The 20814-nt window shown below is 43.7% G+C and overlaps 1 protein-coding gene across 6 annotated transcripts in view; it reads left to right on the forward strand.

Annotated features, from left to right (window-relative positions):
- Positions 1-2984: 2984 nt before the first annotated feature.
- Positions 2985-20814, forward strand: part of LOC115658255 (cystathionine beta-synthase-like) — a 65580-nt gene continuing 47750 nt past the window's right edge. For 4 of the 6 annotated variants that reach the window (XM_030576833.1, XM_030576867.1, XM_030576859.1 and 1 more), the window contains exons 1-2: positions 2985-3107; positions 15510-15561. The gene's annotated coding sequence lies outside the window, so the exon portion shown is untranslated. Of the gene's footprint in view, positions 3108-3720; positions 3741-4940; positions 5040-15509; positions 15562-20814 lie in introns of those variants that run through there. The other 2 variants (XM_030576848.1, XM_030576840.1) reach the window with 2 other exon arrangements.

Genomic DNA, 20814 nt, shown 5'->3' on the forward strand with positions numbered 1-20814 from the left:
TCTGCTGACATTGTCACTACGTTTCCAGCTATCTGCACAGACAGGTTAAATCTGAATTTCCTGTCCTTTTCGTCTACATATGCATAATCTCAGTCTACAGAGTAGAAACTAGAAGCCTTCAGTGCCTGAGATCTGCATCTTTGAATTTTTTTTAAAAAGTAATAATTCTGCTGCTACTTGGGAGCTAAATGTTTATTGTATAGTATCACAGCCCTGCCTCTGTTCTAGACAGTGATTTTTTTAAAGAATTCCTAAGTTGGTTCTAATTAAATATACACATTGTAACTAGAAATACTAAAGGTCTATTTCTCTTTTCTGACTAAACTGATATACCACAAACTTAGAATTGTTTACTTTGTATGTACCTAAACATTTTTTACCTGATTGGTGGGCTAGTTAACAAGGCTTTTTCGTTTAGTAGGGTCTCTGTTTTTCAACAGTCACTGTTTATTTTAACAATTGCCTACAATGGTAAGTCGTGTATATGGAAATCAGCAAAACCCATCTCTCATGATTCCATGTGTGTGTATCACAGGTCCAGTCTTTGTCCTCATTGATGTCAGGAGTGAACCCCCCAGAATACATGATCTACCATGCCGATTTTCCTTAACAGTACAGTAGTGGTGTTTATCTGTAATGGTAGTCAATCTGCATACTTTACTCTTTTGTCCCTGGATTATTTTAAAATCTGTTTTAAAATATCTTGATATGTCAAATACACTCACTGCAGTTTGCACTGATTAGCACCCAGTTCCAAAGGCAGCAAAGGATTAGGCTTTTTCTGCACATACAGATTGCACTGATTTAACTTAAATCAGTGTATAGCCCCGTGTAGCTGCTCTCTTGGTGGCTTATTTCAGTTTAACTAAAACCTATTTCTGATCAACCTAAATTAAACTACTGTACACCCTTTTTGTACCAATATGGCTATTTGAAATTGCACTTTTAATCCAGTACAACTGTGTATGGATAAGCCCTAATACCATTCACACAAATAAAGTGAGCAGGATGTGGCCACTTACTGAACAGTCAAAACTTGGGAACTCTGAAGTCTCCTGTGCTGCACCTCCTGTGTCTCATTTCTGTTCTTGTAGACTATTCTGTACAGGAGAGGCTCTGCCTTTTTTTCCCCCTTGTCCTTTTAGTTCTTGGTGGTTCTGCCACGGGTAAGTTTCTAGCCCTCCTGTTGCAGAGAAGGACTTGAATCTAACAGTCATTATTTTATGCTTATCCACTTTCCTCCTCCCAAGCTATCCAGAACTAGTTGGGGGGGGGGCATTTAAAATTCTACATATTGAGCATATTTGTGGCTGTGAGGTGCTAGGGCTGCTCATCATGTGATTGAAACTGAGCTGGCTCTTTTGCTAAGCAGCTAATAGTAAACTTTGGCAACAAGGAGGAGCTATTCAATAATGAAGAGGCATCACCTGAACTAAGCACAAGATGGTTTTCCAGTTGTGGCTCAAATTGACTCAGTCATTTTTAGCTTTGATATTTGTAAAAATGGGAATGATAATGAGGATTAATCATCACAACACACTACAAGGGAATTAGTCACTGATTATAAAATCCTATATAAATGCTAAATATTGTTGTCCACTTTGGCCTGAGCGGTTAACTGCTATTTGGGGCTTTGCAGGGTTGGTTGTTAGGAGGAAAAACTGAGTGAGGTACATACTTTGGTGCAATCCTGTTTGCCTTAGTCCTATTCTGTGTAAATTTTAAATTGCTATTTTTCCTCAAAAACAATTGGTGCATTGTGTGGCTTGACACCTTATTAAACCCCTAGACAAGAACTGCCTGTAATGTTATAAAGAGCTACATGTGCCTTGAAATTCTTTGATTATCACTAATTTATTGGGTAGGAGTAGTGCTACTCCTTTTCAAACTGAAGTAGCTGCTGCTACTGGAGTGGGATGCATTTCCCGCAATAAGTGAGGGAGGTGAGATCAGACTGGATGAAAATGCTACTCCAGCAGGAACAGGGTGCTGCTGGCCTACTATCTCTATATTCCATGTAAAACATCAATTAGAAATTTACTGCTTATTTGAATTATTGACATCACAAGGCTACTGTGGCAGTGTGCTTGTGTCTTCCTTAGGTTGGGGACCGAGGCCCAGATCCTCACAGGTTTTTAGGTGCCTAACTCTCACTGAAATCAATGGAAGTTGGGTGTCCAAGTATATTTGAGGGTCTTGCCTGAGTCATTAAAGGGCTGCAACTGGAAGACTCCCTTCAGCAAAGCACTGAACATTTTGGCTCCTGATGCTGCATATGGTTAAATCCAGTGGGATTACTCATATACTTAAACATGAGTTTTGAGTTCTTCCCTGGGTCAGTGCCTGAGTGCTTTGTATCTTTCAGCAGCCAACCCTTGTTTGCCCATTAAACACAAAACCAAGCTTTCTCATTTACTGTTGTGTGAAATGTCAAATAATTTATTTCTATATATGTTCACTAATCTCTCTCTAGGTACTTCTGATAGCACCATTACCAGACTAACAGCAACTGTCACAGATGCAAAGCTGGGGCATGTATGACCATGATCCTGCAATAGCATCTGTGTGGATAAAGGGGCCTGCCTGAACAAGTCCAGTTGCGGGATTGGGGCATATAGCTGGCTTGGCAGAAATATATATTTTAGCCCAGTTTCTTCTATAGTGGATGCTGCTGCTTACGTGATAGGCTAAAGGGATGGACCTAGGATGTGTCCGCTCACCAGGCAGCCAGAAGGCCGGATGCTGCTGGCTCTGAGCTCAAGCTGCAGCCTGAGCCCCGCAAATAAACTGGCCGGACCTCAGTCTCCCCCATAGGCCTGTCATCCCCCCCCTTGCTAAACACACGGGCAGGAGAGAAGTTGTGCAGGGCCAGCGCTGCAAACTCGACTCTGCTTTTCTATTGGTGGGGCGTGTTCTCCCTCCGCCCCCGGCCCGGCCAATCAGCGCGCGTTCCCTCTCCAAAAGCTAGAGAGGGGACCGACGGGGAGAATTTCCCTTCGCACACGCGCAAGGAAACAGCTGCGGTGGCTGCTGCGATCGGGGGCGGCTCATCCCAGCGCAGTGGGACTCAGGCTCCTGCCGCCGCTTGTCTCTTCCTCTCAGTCCAAGTAAGTGCAAGTAGCAGCGCGGCGGCGAGCAGCTGAGTGCGGATGCGGAGCTCGGCTGGGGGTAGCGGGGTGAGGGAGCAGGGGACTGGGCAGCCCGTGTGGGCTTCACGTTGGCTGGGGAGATGCAGCGCACTGCCGGGGTTTCGTCGTTGCTGCCTGAATGCGTGTTCTTTGCGGGGGGGGCCCTTCCACTTTCCGATTGCATCAGCTTGTGCTGCAGGCAGCAGCCCGCAGATGGGATTGCGAGAAGTCAAGTCACCCAAGTAGTGGTGGTTACGATGACGAAGGGGTTCAGCTCCCCCCCCTTTTTTCCTCTCTCTTCGTCCCGAAGGGGAAGGCAGTCTGTGTGCCCTGGACCTGCGCCATCGTTACATCCAGAGCCGGCTTTAGGAAGTGCAGGGCCCAATTCGAACAGTTGCGACGGCGCCCTGGCAGGGATGACAAAAAAAAAAGTGAAAAAACACCTGGGGCTTGTACTCACCGGGTGGTGCTCCGAGTCTTCAGCCGCACTTCGGCAGCGGGTCCTTCACTTGCTCCAGGTCTTCTGCGGCGGGTCCTTCAGTGCCACTGAAGACCCAGAGCAAGCGAAGGACCCGCCACCGAAGTGCTGCTGAAGACCCGGAGCGCTGCCAGGTGAGTAAAAATTAAAAAGGCACCTCTAGCCAGGGAAGAGATTCACACTGGGCGCAGGGCTCGATTCGGGGGAATTAGTGGAATTGGCCTAAAGCTGGCCCTAGTTACATCAATATATTTCTCTCTCTCTCTCTTCCTACCCGCACCCCAAAGCAGGCAATGCTGGAGACTGGAGTCAGCAGCCTCTCATGCTAGATGGTGTGGGGCAGGGGTTTTCAAACCCCTCAGGGAATCACAAGGTTATTACATGGGGGGTCCTGAGCTGTCAGCTTCCATCCCAAACTCTGCTTTGCATCCAGCATTTATACTGGTGTTAAATATATTAAAAAATATTTTTAATGTATCAAGGGGGTTGCACTCAGAGGCTTGCTGTGTGAAAGGGGTCACCAGTACAAAAGTTTGAGAACTATTGGTGTAGGGTGAACGTTGATGTGATGGTCTGAGTTGGGGAGCAAAGCTGTCTAGTTCTCCTTACTTTGTCCTCTGGTCTTTAGCAAAATAACTGCATGAAATAAACCACATGTGCTGGTTGAAATCTGGAGACTGTTATCCTGGTGAATGAGATTTTTACCACTTGCTATGAAACATGTGTATATGAATGTGTGATAGTGTTAGTCTGGCACATATAGATACCAAGGTGTCAAGTTCCAGTCATCTATTTTTATTCCAAGTCTTGCTGAAATCCTTGGTGCTCATAATATGCTGCACCAGAAACAGGATCTGCTTTAGGCACTTTGTGCGAACTAGAATTACAGATAGCTTTTGCAGATAGGATGAGGGGATAACTTTCTCCAGTTACAGTTCAGAGCGTAAATGGTGTTTGATTGGATTTTGTTCTGGCAAAATTCTAATGTATTAAATTCTAGTGTTTTTAAGATAGATAAAGCTAATTAGAACATGATGCAATCTGCTGGACAGTAGAGAAAATGTTGGATGGAAAATCCTCTTATCAAGATGATCTCTTGTGAATTAATCTATCAAAAATCTTGTTTGCTGTATGCATCTCAGTAGTACTTATCCTGATAAAAGGATAGTAAATACTGTCTTTCCACAGGCCTGTGTGTGTGTTTTTAAAATGTATTTGGAGATTATTTTGTTTTCTGAGGTGAGCAGAAAAACAGAAGGTGTAGGAAATACTCTATAGAAATGAATGATTTGCAAGTAATATTGATTAATGGAAAGTGTGATGTGCAGGGGTTAACATTTCTGTGTGTGGGAGAGGCACTGGAAATGTAAAGAAAAGCACAAATTTGGAGGGGAAGACTGGGAGTTCACTACTGGGAAGCCTACATCTATTGAGTGAGTCTCTTCTGCCTATTTGATAGCATATAGGTATGTTTGTCTGCTTTGTTGTGTTGCTGTTCCAGTTTATCTCCCTGTCTCTTACAAGCTTGGCACTAATTCTTTATCTGATCATACTGGGCTTCCCTTTGCCATAAACGTGAAGGCTCTTACATGTTCTTACAATGCTTGTTATGACTGGGGAATATGTTTTGTGTGTTATACAGCCCCCAGTACAGTGGGGCCCTGACTATGATTGCTACTGAGAGCTACCACAGTAAAAATTATTATTACAATGCCAATAAAACAGTATTGACCAGTAATAGATCTGATTTCTGCCCCCTCCCCCCGCCTTTTTAAATAAATACAATCCCCCATTTTTTCTGTATATCTCATATCTTTCTAAGGGCTTGGTCCTGCAAGGTGCTGAGCATGCTGGCCCTAATCCAGAGGTCAGCAACCTTTCAGAAGTGGTGTGCCAAGTCTTTATTTATCCACTGTAATTAAAGGTTTGGCGTGCCAGTAATACATGTTAACGTTTTTAGAAGGTCTCTTTCTGTAAGTCTGTAATATGTAACTAAATTGTTGTGGTGTGTAAAGTAAATAAGGTTTTTAAAATGTTTAAGAAGCTTCATTTTAAAATTTAAATTAAAACGCAGAGCCCTCAGGCAGTGTGAGTGTCATTGAAAATCAGCTCGCATACCATAGGTTGCCTACCCCTGCCCTGATCCAATGAAGCAATTAACCATGTGGTTCACCTTTAAATAAGTAATTGTCCTATATATGCCAATGTGACTCTGGTGAATTGGAGTCAGAGTGCTCAGCACCATGCAGGACTGCACACTCAATAAGGAGAAGGAAATTCCAGAGTAGTGAAGAGAGTGAAACAAGGGCCTGGAGACCTCATGTATAATGAGAATAAAGTGGGGGAGGGGCAAGATGGAGGGAGAGAAATTGGGTTGGGGAAACAGGCATGTGCTGCTGGGTGAAGGTGTTTTTTATACAAGTCAGAGTTGTTTAATCTAGTAATTCTGGGACTAAGAAACTGCACCATGCACAAAGTTGAATGAGATCCTTGCATACTGTTGCTTGAGCAAGTTTTATATGATTTAATCCAAATGCTTGGGGGATTTAGTTACAACAATTCTACCTTATTGAGTGTGACTCAGCAATTCTTAAGTCTGTAATTTACAGCATACCATTGTGTGGGAGGTTGGAAAAGGAGGCATGTAACTCAATGCTTCTGTTTCGGTCACCTTAGTGATGCAACAGCACTGCTCTAAAAATAAAAAGACAAAATCCTGCTTTTTTTGTTTTAATCAGGGGTTTGAAGTTGTTGCGGTGGATGTGTTATGATGTAGCTCTGCTTTTTGGCAAGCTTGCTTCAGTGTTGTCTCTCTACCAAGGAGACAGGTGATTGTCTTTGTTATGCTTAGCACATTAAGGAAATTTATGTTAAAATTCTAACTTGAGGGTGTTTTACAGTGTTTAGTAGCTCCTGATCTTTTTAATTTCTTGAGGTGTTAGATTGCAAGAAATGTCTCTACACCACATGACTTGTAAGGGGATCCTCTAGAAATGTGTTGCTTTGATATTTAAAGAACAGCACTGCTGAGTTAGTTTAATTTTCTGGCTAGTCCACTCATTACCGCTAATGTACACTGTTTTCGTAAGAAGCATTATGACGTACTTCTCTATATTTGGATCAAGCTTATATTCTCTTTATGCAAACTTAAACTTGCTTAACTAAGTCTGATGTGGGTGTGTTGTGCTGGTGGTGTGTGGTTTCTTTGTTTTGTTAAGCTGATGCAACCTTATGTGGATACTCTTAATTTCATTTTTAAACCTGGAGAGCCCGGTATAAACAAATGCATATTCAACTAGAGATTTTCACTGTTTTAATTAAAAGTGTGATTTAGTTGCAACTAGCTCAAGTTTGTGTGCAGACTCGGTCTGAGAGTGCCTTACTCTTAGGCCTGGTCTACACTACGCGTTTAAACTAAATTTAGCAGCGTTAAACCGATTTAACCCTGCACCCGTCCACACAACAAAGCCCTTTATATCGATATAAAGGGCTCTTTAAACCGATTTCTGTATTCCTCCCCGATGAGGGGAGTAGCGCTGAAATCGGTATTGTCATGTCAGATTAGGGTTAGTGTGGCTGCAAATCGACAGTATTGGCCTCCGGGCGGTATCCCACAGTGCACCATTGTGACCGCTCTGGAAAGCAATCTGAACTCGGGTGCACTAGACAGGAAAAGCCCTGCAAGCTTTTGAATTTCGTATCCTGTTTGCCCAGCGTGGAGCTCTGATTAGCATGGGTGGCGATGCAATGCCAAATCCAAAAAGAGCTCCAGCATGGACCATACGGGAGATACTGGATCTGATCGCTGTATGGGGAGACAAATCTGTTCTATCCCAGCTCCGTTACAGAAGATGAAATGTCAAAGCATTTGAAAAAATCTCCAGTCTATGATAGAGTCCACAGCACAGTGCTGTGTGACAAGCGTAACGGAAAGCCAAAGAATCAAATGGACGCTCATGGAGGAAGGGAGGGAGGGGGTACTGAGGACTCTAACTATCTCACAGTCCCCGCAGTCTCCAAAAAGCGTTTGCATTCTTGGCTGAGCTCCCAATGCCTGAAGAGTCAAAAACACTTTTTCCTAGGTGTTTCAGGGTATATGTTGTCAATTTACACCCTTCTACCCCCTCCACCTTCCCCCCCCCCAAAAAAGGAGAAAAATTTCTCGCCTTTTTTCAGTGTCACCCTATGTCTACTGCATGCTGTTGGTAGATGGGATGCTGCAGCGCTGAACACTAGCATCCCCTTCCCGGTGGCAGACAGTAGAATATGACTGATATCCGTCTTCATCGTCAGCCCGTGAGTGCTCCTGGCTGGCCTCGGTGAGGTCAGCCAAGGGCGCCTGGGTAAAAATGGGAATGATTCCCGGCAGATGGTACAGAAGTGCTGGTAACTATCCTCATTATAGCAACTGGAGGCTGAGCTCTATCAGCCCCACTGTTTCATGTCTAAAGAAAAGATTCTGTACTGCCTGGACTATCATAGCAGTGGGAGGCTGCCTCCCCCTCGTTTTATCTCACTAAAAAGTCAGTGTTTCTTATTTCTGCATTCTTTATTACTTCATCACACAAATAGGGGGACACTGCCACGGTAGCCCAGGAGGGTTGGGGGAGGAGGGAAGCAATGGGTGGGGTTGTTGCAGGGGCACCCCCTAGAATGGCATGCAGCTCATCATTTCTGCGGGATCTCTGGGGCTCTAACGCAGAGCAGCTGTGCTCTCTGGTTCTCTAGTACAATTGCCCCATATTCTAGGCAGGACTGTCTCTATTTTTAGACAAAACATAAAGAAGGGAATGACTCGGGCAATCATTCCCATTTTTGTCCATGCACCCCTGGCCGACCTCAGCGAGGCCAGCCAGGAGTAACCATGACAGCAGTAGATGGTACAAAGCGACTGATAAGTCATCTCATCACCAATTTACAATGGCAGACAGTGCAATAGGGATGGTAACCATCTCTGCTACCTTGCAAAGGCAAATGAATGCTGCTATGTAGCACTGCAGTACCATGTCTGTCAGCAGCATCCAGTACACATACTGTGACAGTGACAAGGCAAAACAAGCTCCATGGTTGCCATGCTATGGCATCTGCCAGGGCAATCCAGGGAAAAAGGGCGCAAAATGATTGTCTGCCGTTGCTTTCACGGAGGAAGGAATGAGTGACGACATTTACCCAGAATCACCTATGACACTGTTTTTTGCATTGGGATCTCAACCCAGAATTCCAATGGGTGGGGGAGACTGCAGGAACTATGGGATAGCTGCCCACAGTGCAATGCTCCGGAAATCGACACCAGCCTCGGTACATGGACACACACACAGCCGAATTAATGTGCTTAGTGTGGCCGTGTGCACTCGACTTTATACAATCTGTTTTACAAAACCGGTTTATGTAAAATTGGAATAATCCCGTAGTATAGAAATACCCTGAGTCTCTCCTGCAAGAAACAGGTGATCCAGAACTGCTAACTTCAGCTCTTTTCAGTAGGGATGGATGCCCCTTTCCATCAGCATTCATCACAAATATTGCCCAAGTAAGAGAAGTAGCATAGGATCTTGGAACAGTAGCTGTTGTTTAGTGAATTGCATGTGGAACTAGGAATTGAGATCAGAATTCTGTTTCTGGCTCTCTAATCTTGGGTGAGTCACTTAATCTCCCCTTTGTGTCCATTTCCACACTTGTACAATGGAAGGAATATTCCTTCCCTTCCTATGCTTTGTAAAGTACTCTGAGATCTCTACATTAAGGGCATTTATAGAAGTGCAGAGTATCTACATATTTATTCACTGGGGAGGAAAGGTCAGATCTGCTTTTAGTATAAACAGTAGTCCACTTAAATACAGAATTGGATAATGAAAGTTACCCTCTCCAGATTAGGAACAGAAACTTTCCAGTCTCTTTTCTCAGATGTTCTCATGCTTTGATATTTGTAGGAGTAGGGTTGCCAATTTTGGTTGAATGTCTTCCTGGAGGTGTCATCAAATGACGTTCTTTAATTAAAGATTAATCTTTAATTCCTGAAGATTCTCGTACAATCCAGGAGGGTTGGCAACCCTGTACAGGAGTCTTATTATGCAGAAAATCTGTTGAACTGGTGTTTAAAAAAACCAACAACAAAAACGGGTAAGTCAGCAAGGTAATCTGACACACCCTCAAATTTCATGAGAAGTCATTATACTACTCAGTACACCAGTCTCTCTAGCTCCAGATCTGTGTGCAGGCAGTCCTCTTTTATGTGTGAAATGTTAACATGGGACACTTTGCTGAACTTGTGCTGGTTAGTCTTACACCCAGTGTTCACCATTACTTTTCCATCAATCATAGTTTTAACATCCTGGTAATCTTAAAGGGGCAGGGGAAAAATAAAACTTGTATTTCAAGCCACAGAGGAGGACTTGAATATATCAGTTCAGCACTGAGGAAGAATGATATTGATGCAGGGAAACACCTGTGCATTCATCTTCATCTTCATCTATAGGATAAGACTTTTGCAAGAGAATTGGACTGAACAGCTTTGAACTCTGGGATCCTCCAAAAGCCCCTCTGTACCTCTCTTGATGTACCTCTTCCACAGAGCCATTGTGTAATTCAAGTAGGCACCTGTCATGGTATAACCCCCCCTCTGAACCTTAGCGTCCAAAAGATGGAGTACCAGCATGAATCCCCCCAAGCTTAATTACCAGCTTAGATTTTGTAGTGCTGCCATCAACCAGGACTTGCAGTGCCTGGTAAACTCTGGTCCCTCTAAAAAAAAAAAACCTTCTCAGAGGACCCCAAGACCCAGACCCCCTGGATCTTACACAAGGAAAGTAAACCCTTTCCCCCACTATTGCCTCTCCCAGGCTTTCCCTCCCTGGGTTACCCTGGAAGTTCACTGTGATTCAAAATTCTTGAGTCTTAAAACAGAGAGGAATGCACCTTTTCCCCTCCCCAAGAGGTAATACAGATTCAAGCTCCGTGAATCTAAAACAGAGGGATTTCCCCTTCCCCCCCCCCTCTCTCTCCCTATCTCCCACCAATTCCCTGGTGAGTACAGACCTAATTCCCTTGAGCCTCAACAAGAGGAAAAAATCAATCAGGTCTTAAAAAGAAAAACTTATAATAAAAGAGAAAAAAAGTAAAAGTTGTCACTGTAATTTAGATGGTAAATGTTACAGGGTCTTTCAGCTTATAGACACAAGAGAGGAGCCTTCCCCCCAGCACAAATACACATTAAAATCATTCCAGCAAAATACACATTTGCAAATAAAGAAAACAATCAAAAAGACTAAACTGCCTTTGTACTTATACTCACTCACTATTTGAATAGAAAATTAGAGAGCCTGTAGGTACGTCTGGTTACACTCAGAATCCAGAGAGAATAACAGACAAACAACAGAAAACAAAGACTTCCCTCTACCAAGATTTGAAAGTATCTTGTCTTCTGATTGGTCCTCTGGTCAGGTGGTCCAGGTTCACTGCTTGTAACCCTTTACAGGTAAAAGAGACATTAACCCTTAACTATCTGTTTATGACAGCCCCACTCCAACAAAGCACACGAGTAGACCCTTTGGCTTCAGTTGGACTACTTGCTTAATGTTAAGCATATGGTGAGTCATGGCCCTAGAGTCCTTCCTGAGTTTGCCTCTTGTGAGGGTTTATAAGTCACCAATTGCTGCAATGTCGAAGTACCAGAAAGTTTAGAAGATTCTTGGAAAACCACAGTTATGCACTAGTTTAATAAGACCTCAGATTTCTCTGCTTTCGTGCTTCGCTACCCACAGTATAGTCAGGTCATCTCTTCTGTATCACAAGGTAGTGATTGGCTGTTGCCTGGGATGTAACAGGACAGTTCTTCTAGCTTTGGGAGAAAGAGATGCATTCTTAACCAGAGCACTCTTCTCCATGTTTTGTTTCTAGAATGTGACTTTCAAAAGCACTCTGTGTTGGCCTAACTCTGCTCCCATTGAGGTCAATTAAAGTTTCCTCATGGACTTCAATGAGAGCAGAGTCAGGCCAGCTCTGAGGGCTTTTGAGAATCCCATCCCTAACATTCCGTGAACAAATGGATTAAGAATTGCGGTGTGTATCAGCAGTATGTGTGCCTGCCTCTGAAGTTCTAGGCGATGAAAAAAGATGGCCCTTCCAGAATTCATGTAATGTTATACTAATAAGTTAGTGTTGCACTTATCAGCAGACAAAGGATTTCCTGTCCTGATGACTTGCAGATACTAAATGGCTGCTGCTGATTCTTGTATCATTCTTTAAATAGATGTTAGAATGCTTAGAAAACCGAACTTGTGTTATGCTGCTAAAAATAAAAATCTTAACTGTGGGGGAGGGAAAAGGCCTTGCTAACTGATCCAACTCAAATGTTTGGGGCCATTAGATACTGACATAAAATTTGTCTTCCATCCCTTTCTGTAGCAAACTCAAGTCAAGAACTAGGATAAATGGTTGAGAAATATAGTCCCATTCTCCAGACATGGCACGATGGAGTCCAACATCCCACCTTTTACTTGGCATGCAGCCCTTAGATCTCCATCAAATCTCACCCATAAACCTGTTATTTTGAACAACTTAACTTCAGTTTCAGGCATGACATTAGATGCAATGTGTGTGATTCATTTATAAAAAGCGACAAAGTCCTGTGGCACCTTATAGACTAACAGATGTATTGGAGCATGAGCTTTCGTGGGTGAATATCCACTTCATCGGACACATGTAATGGAAATTTCCAGAGGCAGGTATAAATATGCAGGCAAGAATCAGTCTAGAGATAATGAGGTTAGCTCAGTCACCGAGGATGAAGCCCTCTTCTAGCAGTTGAGGTGTGAACACCAAGGAAGGAGAAACTGCTTTTGTAGTTGGCCTGCCATTCAGTCTGTTTGTTCCTGAACTGATGGTGTCAAATTTGCAAATGAACTGAAGTTCAGCAGTTTCTCTTTGGAGTCCGGTCCTGAAGATTTTTGCTGCAGGATGGCTACCTTTAAATCTGCTATTGTGTGTCCAGGAAGGTTGAAGTGTTCTCCTACAGGTTTTTGTATATTACCATTCTTAATATCTGGATTGTCTAGTGTGGCTGATGTACATAGCAGAGGGGCATTGCCGCCATATGATGGCGTATGTTACATTGATGGACATGCAGGTGAATGAACTGGTGATGGTGTGGCTGATCTGGTTGGATCCTGTGATGATGTCACTGGTGTAGATATGTGGGCAGAGTTGGCATCGAGGTTTGTTGCATGGATTGGTTCCTGAGTTAGTTACAATGGTGCAGTGTGTGGTTGCTGGTAAGAATATGCTTAAGGTTGGCGGATTGTCTGTTGGCAAGGACTGGCCTGCCACCCAAGGCCTGTGAAAGCGAGAGATCGTTGTCCAGGATGGGTTATAGATCACTGATGATGTGTTGGAGAGGTTTTAGCTGAGGATTGTAGGTAGTGGTGAGTGGAATTCTGTTGGTTTCTTTCTTGGGCTTGTCTTGCAGCAGGAGGCTTCTGTGTGATCATTTTATTTTTAATTTTGCGAATGTTTAACACGCGCACACTGCATCAGATAAATAGCCTTGGAAACTGACTTCTTGTACAATGGGGGAAGGTACAGTGCAGGCAGTGTCAGGAAAAGCTTTCTAGCTTTGTTTTGAACCCTGTTCTGTAGGGACCTTTTCTAGGGACAGTAAGGCATTTGAGTTTTCCTTAAGTCTGAACTCCCCGTGGAGGTGCTAGTTGAGGTGTGAATGGTTGTCACACTGGTGATCTCAGTCCAGATCCCTATGATCACACAGTGACAACTTTTAGCCACTGCGGACGTGGTTGGGACTCAAACTGGTGCTTAGAGATCTCACCAATAATCTCATGAGCCACCCTAATGGCTTGTCTGGCACTGATATGGAAAGCAAAGTTCAGAGCAGGCTGCTAGCTGAAGAAAATTCCGAGCAAAGGAATGAGCAGAAGATCTGTTTTTAAATATGTTCTCCATCTCCCCAAGTTTAAAGGGCTGGATACAATGAATGAATAGAATTCACTTGCTCTCAAAAGCTGTGAATGCGGATATGGGACTAATGCTTTTCTACAGTTTTTATATTTATACATGTTTCTATAAACTAGTTTGCTAGTTTCTGGTGTTGTGTACTTGGGTGTGTAATGGAAAAGATTGGATGGGCTTTTTTTAGTTACCTTTGACTCAGACTGTTAAGGGGTGTAATTTTTTTTACATACTCCCTGTGCCAGCCTAAATGTCTGTGTCTCAGCCGGGATTTACCCCAAAAGAGGGAAGGGTTGCTGATGTTTCTGTGTTTTCTGCTGGAGAAGGAGCATGAAGTTGCACTCAGATTTCCCCTGCAGAGGCTCCTGTGGGGGTGCACTAAATCAATGTATTTCCTTGCTTCCCTGTCCACGTCTCTCTTGCTAGTCCTGCCAACTATTCATTGGTGCTCAGGTGGAACTGCAGCTTTCAGCTCCTGTAACTTTGCCACCTCCTTGCCCACATTCTCAAAATACTTCCTACCAGCAGGAGCCTCTGTTGGCACAAAAGCTAGTACAGTATAGCCCTGGGATGAATCTGGGCAGAAGGACCTAAAGCTGTCCTGCCCTGTGTTTTGCTGAATTTGCATGTCAGATTTAGCCTTGAGCCAGTCTGAGTGTAAATTCGGTGCCTTGCTGGTATATAGAGTGCATTATTGCAGGCTTATTAACATAATTGATGATGCTTATAAGGAACTGATCCTTGACTTTTCTGGGTAAAGAGTACAAACCAAGTTTGACTCTTACCTTGGAGGTTTTTGTGTCCGTGCTGAATACCAGCACCGCATTCTTTTGTGTGCAGGGTGTTTTCAGAAACAGTATGTTCCAGGATAAAAAAATTTGACAGCTATGATAATTCTACCTTGGTATTCTTCCTTTTTTTAAAAAAAAAAAAAAGTTGCATCTTTAAATGTTGTTGTTTAAAACTCAATTTTTAAAATGGATTCCTCTTTCTTACTCTGAGTGTGGGAGAGAAGCTTAAAATTAGGCTGTTCCCAGCAAATATAGCTCTCCTTATGGAACTTTTGTTACAACTGATTTTAAAAAGAGAGACAGCCCTGATGACAAAGCTGGGCTACTGGTGGTAATTGTGTGGCATCTACCAGTCAGCAGTATAGTGAGGAAATGAAGCAGAGGTTTCTAGTTCTTTAGCAAAGCTGATGATGGGAGTTCATAGGGGTATCTGATGTGTCTAGAGAGGAAGTGTATGTTTGGTTGGTAGGTAGGTAGGTAGGTAGGTATTGTGAGGGGGGAATATACAGGGGAAGATGGTCTTGAGGGGGCGTTAATAGATATCTCCGTGAGTAGGGGGTGTCTCTGAGAGAATGAGCTTCCTCACAACCTGGGGTGCTGGACTGATTTTTATAGTTGGGGTGCTCAGAGCCATTGAACCAAACTGTAAACCCTGTAAGTGAAGAAAACCACTTCAAGCCAAGAGATGCGACAACACCCCCAGCATCCCTAGTTCCAGCACCTGTGCTTACAACCCTGTTTCAGTGGAGGCAGCAGGCTGCTAATATACTTTTTCTCCAGCACATAGATACAAGCTCTTCTGTAGCAAATATTCAAGCATATCACTCTTTATACACCATGAGGGGATATAGCAACAAGGCTTAAAAGCTTTATGCACAGACCGAATAATCTGAATTGGTCCAGAGTTCCTGCTAGAGACCAGTCTACCACCTTCCCCTTCATAGCCATCGCTCAAGGGGCCTTTGCGAAATCAGAGCCCAATGATGGGAGTTCTCTTGCTGTTTGTTGCTACGATATACAACCTTTCTATTCTTTACTCACGGCAGCCAGCCAGATGGCATTACTTGTTTCAGTATTGTGCACACAAAGAAAGTCTCTCTTTAAGAAGTGTCTTTCAAAACATGTTTTTTTTCTCCATTTTTTTTGTTTCAGGAGAACAAACTGTATTGGAGACCCCTGAAGCAAGAAGTTTAAGGCATTGGTGGTAAGTATCAGGTTCATAACTGACCCTCTTACAGATGCAGGTGGTATCATCACTAATAAAATAACCAAATCCCTTCCTGTTGGGCAAAACTCTCACTGCCTTCTTCCATGTTTGAATATTAAAAAAGGTATTGGCTGTGTCAGAACAGTGTTCTCACTGGGTATGCTTTGTAAACACACATATCAACTTAAATTCTGCAGGCCCATAATCTCATGTGCGTACAGCTGTTCTATCGATCATATGTATACCTGCATGTGCCTCAGAGGAAGTCAGAAAAACCTCTAAAATTTACTATACCAAAACTGTCATGATATTATGGATTGGTATCTCAGGACTTTGTACGAATATAATGGCATGCTGAGTCCCGCTGGGTGGCTGGGAATGTCCCATATCCCAGTGATATAAAATTCCAGTTTTTAACCCATATGGCTGTCAAACATTGGACTTCATGCTGGTACCTACTCCTTGTCTAGGACGAGACATGGCCTGTCTTAGGTTTAGGTATGTGCTGTCTTAAGTTTTTTTTGTTTTGTTTTATGGGTGACAGGCAGGAGACATTGAAAACACTTCACTTCTCTAAGTGTAGTGTATTTTGGGGGAGGAAAGATGATTAATGGTGACCCTTTAAAACTTCTTAAAGGCTTGGAGTATTAGAATCCGCTTCAGGGAGATGGATTAGTGGACCGAAGGCAGGCTTTCATCAGTGGTGCATGATCAATAAAATTTAACATAAAATTTTAGAATCCTTACATGGTTCCACTGTCTCGTGGCTCTCCAGTTTATTAAATGAATATCACCTCTAGATGCATAGCATGTCTGTTTATATTATAGTGGTACCGAGGGACTCTGATCAGGATTGGGGCCCCATTCTATTTAAGTGCTGTACAAACATGGAAGTAGTCTTAAAAATATTAAGTCTTTTTGAAAGTGTCCAAGCTTTTTCTTAAGCCAGATACTTTTCTAGTTGTCAAACATACAGCTATGAAGGCATGGAAAATTCCCAGTCATGCCCATATAATTTCTCGAAGTCCAGCCAACTGTTTAACTTCACATGTATGCTTAGACTAGCTTATAAATCGTGGAGTCTCTTTCTGGATTTTGCCTTCTAGCACTGGAGACATTCATTTTGTATGCATGCAGGGGGCACTAGCTTACAACTGAGAAGAACTCTCAGCAGATCTCTTCCATAACATACTGCTCTATATATTATGCACTGAAATGGAAGTATAATCTTTATATTCCAAAAAAAAAAAAAAAAAAAAACATAGTTGAGTTTGATTGGCCCTTCCCAAGGGGAAGGAGCAAAGGAGGAGCATTTCTGCTAGCTTTTGCTTTTCCTTATGGCTTTTTGTCCAGATTGCTCTATTGGAGGAGAAGTTTGTGGGGCTGCTTAGTGTTGTGCTTCTCATAACACCTACATTTGGTAGCCCCCAGCAGGACTGCAGCTTCTCCTTCCCCTGGCAGGCCTGTCCTTTTCCATATGCAAAGTACGCAGCTGTGTAGGGCACCAGGAAATTTGGTGTTCCAAATTTCCTGGTGCTCTGTGCAGCTGCCTGCTGCTGCAGCCCCTGCTCTGGCTCTTTCCCATGGCCCCAGCCCTGCCTGCACTCCCCTGGGGACTGCAGCATGGCTGGGTCTGCACTCACTACTGGTGGGAAGTGCAGACCCCTCCCCAGCCCTCATGCTGGGAGGTGGTTTCCCCCTGCCTCCCAAGACAGCCTCCCTCCCCCGCAGGCCTGGGGTCCACATGCCCCCCCTTCTGCAGAGACTGGCGACAGCCTCCCCGCTCCCTCATAAAGGCCTGCCCCCATCCCCATGGTGGGCCTGTGTAGGGCCCCAGAATAGCAAGGGAAGGCCCTAATTGTTGGGGCCTGCTCTGCCCTGCAAAGTTTGGTGGGCATAAGCAACTTGCGTCATCCTAGTTGTTGTGTATGTACTTAAGCCAAAATTTTTCTCCTGCCAATGTAAGCACCTTATTACAGCAACGCAATAAATGTATCTACCTTTGTTGGATGTAAATAGGGGAACCACATGAAAAATAAGGGACAAACAATTTATTTTAAACAACATTTTAGAGAAATATCATTTCCCTTAGCATATTGTGTATTTTTTCCTTGGGTGTTCATTTATGTTGCCCTCAAATATACAATGCAGTTACCACAAGCTGCAATTTTAAGGTTTTTAAAATTAGTTATCAGTTTTAATACATTTCTTTTAAAATCAATTAATAAAACTGTGTACATGTGCAATTGAAATTAAAACTAATTTGAAGCTTAACATTGCAGAAACCAACTAAATATTGATTCTGTTAATCTGTCCAGATCTGTTTACACGAGGAAAAGAATCTTTTCACTCTACATTAGAGATAGGAATGGATGTAATAAATTCCATAAGTTTTAAGAAATTGGGATGAGGAGGAGCTGGCTACCATGTTTTAAAGCCGACCTTTTCCCCTGCACACAGTACTCTATGAACCTTCTTTGCAGTAAAACATCTTTGTGTTCATGTGTGGTAAGCATTTGCTGTATACTTAGCCATTAATGAACCTTTCCGTTTCCAGAATTCTTTCTCAGTTCTTCCTAGCATCTCCTTACCTATGTTACAAATGCAAAAACAAAGCCCTGCCGGGGGAGCTGGGGAGACTGCCTGTTAAAACATGATAAATATTCAACCAACTCTCAAAGAAGAATCCATATCCATGATTTTTATTTCAGATGTGCTATTCATTGCAGTCTTAAGACAACATAAAAGAAGTTGTTTGTTTGTTTTTTTTAAGCTTCTGGTTAGCTTGTTAAAAAGCTACATTTCTTCAGGCTGAATTCTACACTGAAAACAAAGTTTAACCAACAGTTACATTGCTTAGTGCTACTCTGCAAAGGTTTGATTTGGCCTTCCCTTATCCATGTGACAAATCAGTGACATAAGAGAGTCAAAGAATGGGATGGACACCCTAACAATAACACCACCTCCCTGTGTGATGTAAAGCTGTGGTCAACCTATTTAGGCTGACCCAGTGCAAGTGTAGCTGCTGTATTTTTGTGTTGACTTTTGAGAGTCCTCTGGTAGCTGTCCCACAATACCCCTGTTCCTGCAAAAGTCATTGTTCTGGTCACAGGTTTGAACACCATTGCCCAGAGGTAATAGAAACCCAAAACCTGCTGCCCTCTTGTGCTCCCTTCTTCCCCCCGCCAGCCCATTTAGATTTTTGAAATGCTGTTTCCTGATGGCTTGCCTTGGTGACTACACCTACCAGCTCACCCTTGTGGGCGTCCAACCATGCAGAGCTCCTTAGCTGCTAGAGCAGACAAAACATCATGGGAACCCCTTGGACTGTGGGGAGAAAAGGCTGCGTAAGCACAGCTACTGAACAGCCATAGAAGTATTAACCTCAGTGCGCCGATCGCTCTGGGGGATGCTGAAACAGGGATGAGCAGCAGGGTCCTGTGAAAGCAAAGAAACTTAGTCATGGTTTCCAGAAGGCCAGAGAGGGCAGCAACAAATCTGGTGCTGTCCTGCAGGCCAGCTGCTTCTACACTGACCTGCATGCCATACTTGGCAGCAGTCCCACCAGCACCCTGCAGACCACTATGGTCACTTTGCAGGAGCCCAAGGTGGAGACTCCTGCCAGCAGCAGGAGAAGGAGGTGGATGGATGGGGACATAAAGATTCGACAGTGGACTCAAAAGCATGCTGCAAGCCAGGAATTGTCTGAAACTTGGCCAAAGTTGAGCTATCCCCTCCACACAAGTGTGGATGAACCTGCTGGTGAAGGAGAAGGGAGTCTGGTAAGTGCCTGCATGCATTTTTCCTTTTTGTTTTCACGTTTTTTGCTTTTCATTGCCCAAAACTTCACTTCCCTCCCTCTCTGCCCTTCTTCCCATTTAGAAATGGCATCCATCCCACCCTCAATCTTAGAACAAAGGCACTCTCTTTTGAAGGCTTTCTTCCCTAATGTAATGGGAATAGGGAATAAATTAAAAAACACTGTTATGGCAGTTGTATTACACAGTCCCTTTCAGATCAGTGTTCTACCTCTACCCGAACACAGGACAAACAGAGGTAGTTGGCATCTGCTTTTCAGTTCTTCAGCTTGTTGAACTAGGCAGAGAGCCCAGGCAAAGTACTTTATCTGTATAGGGTTGTCCGTTTTTGAGTATCCTTGAGACCTTAGTGAAATGTACGTGGAGATACTTTACAGTCCTTTCCCAAAGATTTCTAGGAATGGCAGCCTTGTTTCTTCTAAGATAGCAGACTTTCCATGCCCCTCTGTGATGAGTACTGCAATAGTGCCAGGCAAAAACAGGCTTGGAGCCCACGGGCAGCTTTGGGATGCTGCTAGCAGCTGGGTTCTCTGTTCTCTCATGAGCTAATATCCGCCCAGATTGCCGTTGCCTGTGGAAAATATTGCCAGCATTCTCAGCACTTTCCTTGTACCCATACCAGGTAGGTGAGCCAAACATTTTATAGTTTCCACAGTCCTCTTCTCTCTCTTTCCTCCCCCTCCCCTGCCCCACTAGGGCATACTGACTATGGTTTGAGATGCAGAATGGTGCTGTAATGATAAGCTCCAAAGCTGAAATGACGATTAGTGTTTTCTAAAGGTATTTATGGGACATAGGGAAAGGAGTTCTGACACTTCCTTCCCTTTCTGTGGTGGTTGCAAATCTAATGGTGCATTTATCTGTTTTCATCAGCAGCATGAGGTGTGGTGGTCTCAAGGGGTGCCCCTCTGCATCTGCTGAACGTTGGACCCTCAACAGGAGGAGCAAGAATAGGACTAGGAGGATCTGTTCTGTGAGATTCTCCAATCCTCTATGGCCTCAGACAGTGAATGCAGTGCTTGGAGAGGCCCCATGACCATGGGAAAGGTCTGGAATGGAGAGAGAGTGGTTACTGCAGGAAAAGCAAAAGGACCAAGAGACGCATTGGAAAATGCACACAGATATAATGGGATTACTCTGGCAACAAACTCAGTGTTGCAGAGCCTTATCCACCTTCATGCCCAAAGACCCTGAAGTCAACAGCCTTCCAGTCTTCTGAGAACTCCATGGTCACTGCTCCCTACACCCCCAACACACCAGGTGGCAGCATGGTGTATCTCCTTATCCCTACCACTCCACAGCACAGGGGACAACAAAGAGTGCAATAGCTACATATACACAGAGCTGTGAAAACCAGTCTGTGCATGTGTTCCCATAACTTACTACACTGTGTTAGGTTTTACATACATGGACATGGATGTTTTTACTTTTT

The sequence above is a fragment of the Gopherus evgoodei genome, chromosome 1 (assembly GCF_007399415.2).
Source record: "Gopherus evgoodei ecotype Sinaloan lineage chromosome 1, rGopEvg1_v1.p, whole genome shotgun sequence".
Taxonomy (NCBI): domain Eukaryota; kingdom Metazoa; phylum Chordata; order Testudines; family Testudinidae; genus Gopherus; species Gopherus evgoodei.